The sequence below is a fragment of the Chiloscyllium plagiosum genome, chromosome 12 (assembly GCF_004010195.1).
Source record: "Chiloscyllium plagiosum isolate BGI_BamShark_2017 chromosome 12, ASM401019v2, whole genome shotgun sequence".
NCBI classification, from domain to species: Eukaryota; Metazoa; Chordata; class Chondrichthyes; order Orectolobiformes; family Hemiscylliidae; genus Chiloscyllium; species Chiloscyllium plagiosum.
Window position 1 is genome coordinate 83,481,295 of NC_057721.1, and position 12,257 is coordinate 83,493,551.

At 40.7% G+C, this 12,257-nt stretch overlaps 1 non-coding gene across 1 annotated transcript; it reads left to right on the top strand.

Annotated features, from left to right (window-relative positions):
• Nucleotides 1-11,867: 11,867 nt before the first annotated feature.
• Nucleotides 11,868-11,949, top strand: trnan-guu. Its single transcript has one exon. It is a non-coding gene; the product is annotated as a tRNA-Asn (tRNA).
• The last annotated feature ends 308 nt before the right edge of the window (nucleotides 11,950-12,257 follow it).

Consider the following 12,257-nt stretch of genomic DNA (forward strand, 5'->3'; position numbering starts at 1 on the left):
TGGACAGAAACTAACCCATCTCACGTACTCAAACTATCGTATTTCCAGTCAATATTTGGAAAGTTAAAGTCCTCCATAATAACTCAAACTCGAATGCTGAATATAGGATTAAAGACAGGATTCTTGGCAGTGTGGAGGAACAGAGGGATCTGGGTGTGCAAGTGCATAGATCCCTCAAAGTTGCTACCCAAGTGGATAAGGTTGTCAAGAAAGCATATGGTGTTTTGGCTTTCATTAACAGGGGGATCGAGTTTAAGAACCGCAAGGTTTTGCTGCAGCTCTACAAGTCCCTGGTGAGACCACACTTGGAATATTGTGCCCAGTTCTGGTCGCCCTAATATAGGAAAGATATAGAAGCTTTGGAGAGGGTGCAAAGAAGGTTCACCAGGATGCTGCCTGGACGGAGCACTTGCCTTACGAAGAAAGGTTGAATAAACTTGGACTTTTCTCTCTGGAGAGAAGGAGGAAGAGAGGAGACCTGATCAAGGAGTACAAAATAATGAAAGGAATAAATAGAGTCAATAGCCAGAGACTTTTTCCCAGGGCAGAATTGACTGGTATGAGAAGTCATAGTTTGAAGATATTAGGAGGAAGGTATAAAGGAGACGTCAGTGGTAGATTCTTTATGCAGAGAGTTGTGAATGCATTGAATGCGTTGCCAGCTCTGGTGGTGGAAGCAGAGTCACTGGGGACATTTAAGCGACTGCTGGATATGCACATGGATAGCAGTGAGTTGAGGGGTGCGTAGGTTAAGTTACTATATTTTACATTAGGATTAAATCTCGGCACAACATCGTGGGGCCAATGGGCCTGTTCTGTGCTGTACTTTTCTATGTTCTATGTTCTCTAACCACCCTATTCCTCTCACTCCTATCCAGAATCATTTTTGCTATCCTTTCCTCTACATCTCTGGAACTATTCAGAGGCATATAGAAAACTCCCAACAGGGTGACCTGTCCTTTCCTGAGCAGGAAAATCAACATTTCGGGCAAAAGCCCTTTCCTGATGAAGGGCCTTTGCCTGAAACATCAATTTTCTTGCTCCTCGAATGCTGCCTGACCAGCTGTGCTTTTCCAGCATAACTCTAATCTAGACTCTGGTTTCCAGCATCTGCAGTCCTCACTTTTGCCTCTCCTTTCCTGTTTCTAACCTCAGCCCATGCTACCTAAGTAGACGGTCCTCAAATGTCCTTTCTGCCACCCTAATACTGTCCTTGACTAACAATGTCACATCTCCCCTTCTTTTACCATCTTCTCTGTTCTTACTGGAATCCTGGAACCTGCAACAACCATTCCTGTTCCTGCTCTATCCTGTCTCCAAAATGGTCACAACATCAATGTCCCAGGTACCAACCCATGCTGCAAGCTAGCCCCCTTTTTCCAGATGCTCTGGCGTTGAAGTAGACACACTTCAAACCACCTTCCAGCTTGCCAGTGAGCTCTTGCGACCTTGAAATCATATTTCTGAACTCAGTACTCTCAACCTCCTGGACACTGGAACTATAATTCAGGTTCTAAACCCTCTGCCCAATTAGTTTAAACCCTCCCAAATAGCATTAGCAAATTTCCCACCCCAGGATATTGGTACCCCTCAGGTTCAGGTCTTGACCATCCTGTTTGTAGAGATCCCACCTCCCCCAGAATGATCCCCTATTATCCAGATATTCAAAATCCTCCCTTCTGCACCATCCTTGCAGCTACGTGTTCAACTCCTCTCTCTTCCTATTCCTCGTCTCGCTAGCACATGGCATGGGCAACAAATCAGAAATAACAACTCTGTTTGTTCTAGCACTAAGCTTCCACCCTAGCTCCCTGAATTTCTGCCTTAAATCCTCATCTCTTTTCCTACCTATGTCGTTACTACCTATGTGGCCTGCAACTTGGGGCTGTTCCCCCTCCCCCTCAAGGATCCTGAAAACACGATCCAAGACATCGCAAACCCTGGCACCTGGGAGACAACAGTCCAACCGTGAGTCTCTCTCATCACACAGAACCTCCTATCTGCCCCCCCTTACTATGGAGTCCCCAATGATTAATGCTCTGCTCCTCTCCACCCTTCCCTTCTGAGCAACAGGAACAGACTCTGTGCCAGAGACCTATACCCCATGGCTTACCCTGGTATGTTGTCTCCCCGAATAGTATCCAAAACGGTTGTCTAGTAAAAAACACCAGGAAGATCTCTAATTGTAGGATTTTTAGTCAGTCATAAGAAATTCAGCACTATTTCTTTGTATGTACATTAATAACAACAGAATAGCCAGTTTGCAGCATTTATAATTTTAGTGACTGGAATTATATTTTGTTCATGCATTAGACAGACAGTATAAATTTAAGGTGAAGGGTGGAAGGTATAGGGGGGATGTCAGGGGTAGGTTCTTTACCCAGAGAGTGGTGGGGGCATGGAATGCGCTGTCTGTGGGAGTGGCAGAGTCAGAATCATTGGTGGACTTTAAGCGGCAATTGGATAGGTACATGGATAGGTGCTTAAGCTTGGACAAATGTTCGGCACAACATCGTGGGCCGAAGGGCCTGTTCTGTGCTGTATTGTTCTATGTTCTATGTTCTTTCAATATGGTAACTCCGGCCATACAACAACAACTGTCCCTATATTTACTTGATAAAATTGGACATTGATCTTTTTCCAAACACAGTTTATCTAATAGTATGATCTTTACTTTGAGTTCATATTCGTTATTATAATGCTGATACTATTTATTTGATATTCTTTCGAAGTTAATTTCCATGTGTCATATTGTTGCTGGTTCTGCATTCCTTTGGAGGAGTGTAATTAGAGATCTTTTACCAAAAGGCTTCTTCTGAGAATGAAGGGACTTAGGACCAGAACAGCCATGTGTGGTCAGGTTCTTTATCTTAAGGTGGGTGAATTATTAACTTGGAGCTTATGCTTAACCATGTAAGAAGTCTGATTATCTAATATGATTGCTAAAATATTTGATTCTCCAGTAAATTGTTGTTATAACATAGAAGATTGACAATTGTCGACTGCCAAACCTCATCTGCATGATGTACACATGGAAAACATTACTGGTAGAGTCATAGAGTCATAGAGATGTACAGCATGGAAACAGATCCTTTGGTCCAACCTGTCCACGCCAACCAGATATACCAACCCAATCTAGTCCCACCTGCCAGCACCCGGCACATATCCCTCCAAACCCTTCCTATTCATACACCCATCCAAATGCCTCTTAAATGTTGCAATTGTTACAAGTCTCCACCACATCCTCTGGCAGCTCATTCCATACACGTACCACCCTCGGAATGAAAAAGTTGTCCCTTAGGTCTCTTTTATATCTTTCCCCTCTCACCCTAAACCTATGCCCTCTAGTTCGGGACTCCCCCAGGGAAAAGACTTTGTCTATTTATCCTATCCATGCCTCTCATAATTTTGTAAACCTCAATAAGGTCACCCCTTCAGCTTCCGATGCTCCAGGGAAAACAGCCCCAGCCTGTTCAGCCTCTCCCTATAGCTCAAATCCTCCAACCCTGGCAACATCCTTGTAAATCTTTTCTGAACCCTTTCAAGTTTCACAACATCTTTCCGATAGGAAGGAGACAAGAATTGCACACAATATTCCAACACTGGCCTAACCAATGTCCTGTACAGCCGCAACATGACCTTCCAACTCCTGTTGAAATCTGAGGTAACCCTCTTCGCTGTCCACTACACCTCCAATTTTGGTGTCATCTGCAAACTTACTAACTGTACCTCTTATGCTCACATCCAAATCATTTATGTAAATGACAAAAAGTAGAGGACCCAGCATCGATCCTTGTGGCACTCCACTGGTCACAGGCCTCCAGTCTGAAAAACAACCCTCCACCATCACCTTCAGTCTTCTACCTTTGAGCCAGTTCTGTATCCAAATGGCTAGTTCTCCCTATATTCCATGAGATCTAACCTTGCTAATCAGTCTCCCATGGGGAACCTTGTCGAACGCCTTACTGAAGTCCATATAGATCACATCTACTGCTCTGCCCTCATCGATCTTCTTTGTTACTTCTTCAAAAAACTCAATCAAGTTTGTGAGATATGATTTCCCACACACAAAGCCATGTTGACTATCCCTAATCAGTCCTTGCCTTTCCAAATACATGTACATCCTGTCCCTCAGGATTCCCTCCAACAACTTGCCCACCACTGAGGTCAGGCTCACCGATCTATAGTTCCCTGGCTTGTCTTTACCGCCCTTCTTAAACAGTGGCACCACGTTTGCCAACTTCCAGTCTTCTGGCACCTCACCTGTGACTATTGATGATACAACTATGTCAGCAAGAGGCCCAGCAATCACTTCTCTAGCTTCCCACAGAGTTTTTTGGGTACACCTGATCAGGTCTTTAACCATTTCAAGACATCCAGCACTTCCTCCTCTGTTATATGGACATTTTTCAAGATGTCACCATCTATTTCCCCACAGTCCATATCTTCCATATCCTGTTCCACAGTAATTACTGATGCAAAATATTGATTTAGTATCTCCCCCATTTTCTGCGGCTCCACAAAAAGGCCGCCTTGCTGATCTTTGAGGGGCCCTATTCTCTCCCTAGTTAGCCTTTTGTCCTTAATATATTTGTAAAAACCCTTTGGATTCTCCTTAATTTTATTTGCCAACGCTATCTCATGTCCCCTTTTGGCCCTCCTGATTTCCCTCTTAAGTATACTCCTACTTCCTTTATACTCTTCTAAGGATTCACTCGATCTATCCTGTCTATACCTGACATATGCTTCCTTCTTTTTCTTAACCAAACCCTCAACTTTTTTAGTCAACCAGCATTCCCTATACCTACCAGCCCTCCCTTTCACCCTGACAGGAATATAGTTTCTCAAGTTCATTTTTGAGAAACTATAACTATTCCCTACCTAAAACAATTCAAAATATGTAGCTGTGAAACTTTGGTACAGTGAACTAATAACTGTTAAATATCATACAATAATAACTTGCAAATTTAAAGCTTTATATGCAGCCATATTTTGATATCGTATTATGTCTCATTCATGAAACTTACAGTTGATATTGCTGTCTCACAGTGATTGTAAAAGATGTAAGCATGTGATGATGAGAATATGGATAAGCAAAGTGAAACAGCCCAGAAAGCTACTACTTTCTCCCATAATCTACCTCAGACCGCCATTTGTTATTTGTAATGGATTTCAGCTGATTTTTTAAATTTTTTGGTAAAGTAGTTTTTGTAGCTAAAATCCATCAGCTTGTTATTGCAAGTATGAGAGGAGCAAATGAGCAAGGTATTGCAATAGTATGTCAACACAAATTGGGACTTTGCGGTTCGAACCTTGTCACTTGCTGCAGGTCTTCTGCAAAGTAATTCATCTTAAGCTGTGCACTGCCTCCAAGGCAATAACACATGACACCCGTGCCTATACCAGTACTTCTGATCAAAAACTCTAAATCTATTTGTCACCAAGAGGTATACCAGGCAATCAATCTCATTCCCTTGAGTTGAACCGAATACATGATTGCTAAAAAATCTCTGCCAGTTGCCACTATTAGAAAGATGTTGACAGGCATGTTATTGTATTACACAACCAAGAAAATATGATGGTACAATTGCAAGAATAGTCAGTTATGTTTATATGAACTCTGCAATACAGTTGATCATACTATCTTCAATTAAGGTAAATTAACACTTATGAAATTTTATAACTTAGTCTTATTGTTTATGTTGCATGGAAAGAGAACATACTAGAAATATTTTGCAGGTCAGGCTGCATCAGTGGAGAGAGAAAGACAGAGTTAATATTTTCAGTCTGATGATCTGATCGGAATATTTCCAGTATTTTCTGTTGTTATTTCACGTTTCCAGTATCCGCTGCACTATATCTTTTTTTATTACTGTTTATCTTCTTGTTTTCTGGTTGTCACATGTTTCATATCATTTGTTAAGTGTTAAGGACCTGACCAAACCCCATCACAATATATCAAGGAAATAGCCTAGATCCTAAGCTTTTATTTTATTTTGAAGCAAGTGTAAGTACTGTGTTCCAGATGCGATTTGATTAGTCTATCAGCAGGCTTTAAGCAAAACACACTTTATTCTGACAACGCAGTTAAAATACAATTAAAATAAGAAATGGCATAATGTTTACTGTATTGGAGTACTTCATAAAGTAATATATTGTTTAAATATTAATCATGTAACAATATAACAGCATTGTATAAATACACCCTTGTCAAAAGCAAATTCAACAAAACAGATTTTCTTCACATGCTATCTCCCTTACAGTCCAGGAGAAAGGAATACCAAAAGAAATAATCAGCAGGGAGGACTCAAACTTTTTGCTTCAGTAGAAAGAGACAGAGAGAGAGAGAGTTATATCTACCTGCATTAATAGCCAACTCCAAACCCCAACTGATAGCAAAACTAAAAGCCCGCACTTGTGTGAGTTTGACTCCACCCACTCATGCTTAGAATCCATACAGTGTGAAAGCAGGCCATTCAGCCAATAAAGTCCACCCAGACCCAACCCATCCTGTTCCCTGTAACCTTTCATTCCCCATGGCTAATCCACCTAGCCTGAACATCCCTGGATACTCTGGGCAATTTAACATGGCCAATCAACTCAATCTGTACATCTTTGGACTATGGGAGGAAATTGAGACCCGGAGGAAACCCATGCAGATACAGGGAGAATGTGCAAACTCCACACAGACAGTCACGCATGAGTAGAACTGAACCCAGGTCCTTGGTACTCTGATCAGCAGTGCTAACCACTGAGCCCCCGTACTTCTTTTGTCTAATTTAATAAAAGATGCTCAGGGAGTTTAAAGCTATTTATCCACTGTATGTGAAGCAGATATTCTCATGCCACTCTGGCAACACTTGTCTGTAAGAGAAGCAGCACAGCTCTGTTAAAGGCACAGAAGTGACATATTCACATTTTAACGTTCTCATCCTTCTATAGTCTCAACAACATCCTGAAATGTCTGTGCTCATCTAATTCTGGGCCTTAGAACGCCCTGCTTTTCTCTCTCTGTGTCCCTCTCTCTCTCTCTCTCTCTGTCTCTGTCTCTCTCCCTCTCTCTCTCTGTCTCTCTATCTCTGTTTCTCTCTCTATCTCTCTGTCTGTCTCTCTCTCTGTCTCTGTCTCTCAGTTTTAAGATTAAGGGTCCAAACAATTAGGACTGAGATGAGGAGAAATGTCTTCATTCAAAGGGGTTTGAATCCATAGAATTCTGAACCCCATACATCACTGAATACATTTAAGGCTCGGATAGGCATACTTTTGATTCCTCAGAGAATGAGGGAATTATGGGAAGCAGGCAAGAAATTAGAATTAAGACCCGACACAAGCCATAAACATATTAAGTAGTTGAGGAGGCTCAACAGGTCAAATCACCCATTCCTTGCATTTCTTGTGATCTTGTATGATCGCAGTGATCACAGCAGGTCCTTAAGATAAAATTATTGACATTGTTGGGGACAGCACCTTTACACAACTTATTTCAATTTAGATATCTCTAAAGTGTAAAGAACAAGGAACAGTACAGCACAGGAACAGGACCTTTTGGCCCACTAAGTATACACTGACACATGATGCTTTTCGAAACGAATTACCTTTTGCCTTTATGCAGTCCATATTCCCTTATTCCCTGCTTATTCAAGACACCTCTTAAATGTTGCTGTTGTATTGGCTTATATCACCTCTGCTGGCAGCTCATTCCAGGCCCTTACCATTCTCTGTGTTGAAAAAAAAGCCTCTCATATCCCTTTTAAATTTTCTGCCTTTTTACTGTAACCCTATGTCCATGAGTATATAAACATTTCTCTACCCTGGGGAAAGACTCCAACTAGCCACTCTATACATGCCTCTCATAACTTCATAAAATTATATAAGATCATCTCTCAGCCTCCGATGTTCAAGTTAAAACAATTCAATTTGTCCATTCTCTCCTCATAACTATTACTGGCCCAGGTCGTGATACCCAAGGTTTCAACCGTCCACAGAAAATCCAGAAAAACCTTTGATGCAAAAGGAAAGGCACAAATGACAGAAACAGTTCAAGTTGCTGTTCTGGCCATCCAAGTCAGAAATTTGTACTTTGCTGAACTTCCACCTTGAAAGATTCCTGGTGGCATTACAACCATTTGCACTGCCTCAGCTGAAACTGTTTGAATGAATTATTGACTTCAAGATCACACACTAGCTGCTTCCCAGCCATATGAATAAAATGTTACCTTTATACTTCAAGTATCTCATTTTGAGCAACTTATTTCACTTTCCATCCCAATTAACATGGGATAAAAGTCAACCTAAATGCTTTCCAAAGTTTGAAATAAACATTAAATATTGATTGCTGAAAATGTATGCATTTTTCTTTCTCAGTGTGAGTGCTACAGAGTGTTATGACATGATGTAAACCTCCTCTGCTAATTTAAACCAGCACCACAGAAAAGATTCAGCCCTTGCTGTCATCTGTTAAAATTCGAGAGGCAAAGAATTATCCCAGAGGTCACTATTTAAAGTAAAAATTAACAACATTTTAAAGTCTAACAGAAAATATTAACTAACAACTATTTATAACTCCTCTCTCTAAACCTATATTTTACCTTTCCCTCTATATTACTGGCCTGATTAAAACAAATCCCGATTATGATTTTCCAAACAAAAATCACTTTTCTGAACCAGTCAGCTCACTGAGTGTCCTCTGTATTTTCCTCTGTCTTCTTTTCTTCTTCTTAGTTCTGTTCCACAAGTCGTTGACAGATAAAGGTACCTTTAAGAGCAGATATTTATGCAAGCAGTCTCTCTCTAATTGTTGGTGCTTGGCAGTTCTCTTTGCCACTCTAGCTAACTGTTCCAAAATGTCTGATAGTTATACCATAAAACATCGGATTGTTTCATTGATTTTAATATTGTCAAAATACTATATTTAAACTTGATTGGAGTTTGGAATCTTGGGACATAATTTAAAGTGATTTGCCGAATTCAAATTTGTTTTTGTATCCAGACAACCCAGCTAATCAAGCTGTTCAACCAGATGTTATGTTTTAAATTTTAAGTAGTCTGTGTGCTTCTCTAAGTCCTTGCTAGCTTTTCCACACTCTTCAGTATTCCTACATCTTCATACCAAGAGTGGGGCATGCCCATTGAAACCGGAGAAAACTGAAGAAGTCACTAATTTCAGAAAGGTGTCACAAAGAAGGAGGTTCTGCAGGTCCTTCATAATCTAAGATGGCCATGACATCAAGTTAAATTCATTGAGTTAAGATTTAAGTACCAAAACGTTTATAGATGACTGCAGTCCAATTTAAACTTTTATCTGTTGTATTAACGACACACATGTATTGTTGGTGAGAAAGTGCTTGAGCCTCTGAATTTACGTGGCCGACTTCCTATTGGCAAGTGAAATTCTATTCTGTTCATTGGACATGGCACTTTTGTTGACGATATTGTGCAACGTCGAACCTCTGATAGGTTCTGCCGTGTCTTCTGGTGAAGTTGAAACTCTTCAGTGAAACCTTCACTGCCTCCTTGAAGTGCTTTTAATGGCCTATGTGTGAATGTTTCTCTCAATTAGCTTGCTATGGAAGAGTCTTTGTTGGCAAGCTTTCATCAGGTATCCAGGCAATCTGACAAGTCATCAGACTCGAAATGTTAACTCAGTATTCTCCCCACAGATACTGCCAAAGCTGCTGTTATTCTACGGAAATTTTTGATCATGTTTGATCCTGGCATCTTAGCTGAGTTCTCTTCAGCAGAGTGTGAATGGTCAAGGAGAGATTCTCAGAATTAGATACTTTGTTTTACCTCAGACCTTGAGTTGTCTCTACATACATTTTAAGGAGTTGCTGGTTATGGAGGATGGCAGACAGGAAAGGAGAGTTAAGCACATTCCAAAAGAGGAAAAAGTAGTTTGAATAAAACAGCAGTGCTTGGAAAGAAATTTGGTCATACTGGAGCACTGTTCCAAAGTATACAAAACAGATTGGACCAGTAAGCATCATTCTCAAGTTTTACTCAGTTTTCCTTGTTATTAAATGGCAGTAGACAGGGAAAAGTAGACAAAATTGACAAAGGAAAACTGTGCCCTCAAAAGAGGATCACGAACCAGAAGGCACAGTTTTTGTTTTGCGAAATAAGTAAATACAAGGCAAAAAAAAATCCTTTCAGACAGTAAGTAATTAGGGTCTGGATTGCTCTGCCTGGAAGTGTAGTGTAGGCAGGTTCAATTGAGGCATTCACAAGGGCTTCGGATGATTACCGCTTTTTCCCTGTAACCCTGCACATTATTTAACTAGAAAGAGATTGGCAGTCAGCCAAAATGCTGAGACAGCTGGCACAGACATGATGGGGTAAATAGCCTTCTTCTGCATAATAGTTCTGTAATTCTATGAACAAACTAAATGAAAGCAATTAGGTGTAAAGTATTTACAGAAATAGACAAAGAACCATTAACAGTGGAAATATGCGAAAGAAAAATAACCAATTTCAATCATTTGAGAAGCATCTAGCACCTTTGGATGAAACCAAAACAATTAACCAAGAAAATAAATAGCAAATGATCAATGGTAGGTCTTGAACGCAGAGAAACTTTGGGTCCAATCCACACATTCCCCAGAACGAGAGAAAAAAATATGCTTCAGCTACAGCTCCCTAGATATCAATGAAATTGAAGTTATAGTAAAGCCAAACATGTCAGACACAAAATGCAGTCAGAACATAGAACATAGAACATAGAAGAATACAGCGCAGTACAGGCCCGTCGGCCCTCGATGTTTTTTTTTTGTTTTTTTTCCGTACCCCTCAACACCACGACAAATTGAAGCTGCTCCATGTGAGGCTCAAACTTAAAACAAGTAGAGCGCAGCCCACTATACTGGCACAGAGATACCGTGCACTGGTCACCTGCAGCACTGGAGCAACACATTAATGCTTACCTCCACATTCCTGGTTGTATATTAACGGTTGGGAAACCGAGTTTCTCTGATTCCATGGCTGGTCACTGCGATTATATGATCATCTTCACCAGTGCTTCTGACCCCGTGTGAGGCAAGTGGTGAGCCACTCATTGCAAATATGTAAAAATGTACAACTTCAGCTTTTGCCTTCACTAACACATGGGCCTTTTATTTTGTTTTTCATCTATAGAAATCTTAAAATCTTCATCTTGAACAGACTCAATGACAGATCTCCATTGTGTCTCTGGCATCAAATTCCAAAGTGTAAACCCCCTCTGAATTCTTCCACCGCAGTGCACTGTTTGGGAAGTGTTCCTGTTCAGGGGAATGCACTTGCCCGTGTGTCAACTGTTGCTCCCAGCATTCGCTCTGGCAGTGCACTCATTTTCCTTCTGACACTTGCTCACTGTGTTGCTGTGATCATACAGTGACTTGGTGTCACACGGCCAGGAAAATGATACAGATCAAGGTTTTTGCATTGTTGAATTCAATTGTCAGTTTAGCCTTATTTAGGATTTTGAAATTGGCTGTTGTGTACACAGGTGCGTGTCAAAAATATCTGAGTGGAAGAAAGGTGTTCCGAATAATGACATTGAGCACTATGCACTCTCCTCCAGTCTGGAAAACAATTCCTCACAGACAACTTTACACCTCCTGCTGTCACGGGCTCTTCATTCTGTTGACTTCAAATCTTCACAGAATTCAACAGACCTTGTTACATCGTCATTGCTTCATTTTTGTTCAGGTCACTGTGAGCAGAGTGTCACAGTGGGAGTGTGTTTGCCCCATAACTCAGAGGTAAGACGATACTTTTGGAACCATACTGTACTATTTATCATTTCACCAATACCAGGGAGAAATATCTGCTGCTCAGCATAATTTACGCATTTCACTTATTCATAAGGTCAGATGCATCTTAGCGTATGTGACGAGGTGGCCGAGAGGTTAAGGCAATGGATTGTTAATCTATTGTGTTCTACGCGCGTGGGCTCGAGTCCCACTCTCGTCGTTGTTATCAACGATTTTCAATTTTGCTATCTTTGGATGATCACAGCTGTCCAATGATCTGTTTATATGCATCGACGCTATAATAAAATCTCAAAGAATAAATTGAGACAGAATACCAAGAATGAAGGAGGAAATAGAAAAAGATAAGCAGAGTATAGGTGAGGGTTAGGTTGTTGTATAAAAGTGAACTCAGCAATTTTTATGTAGATACATAAATTAATATGAGTTAAAGGAGAAATGGAACCAACTGCAGGTTTTCTTCCCTTTTGAAGCCAAAGGGTATAGCTTGATAATGATACTTGCAGAACA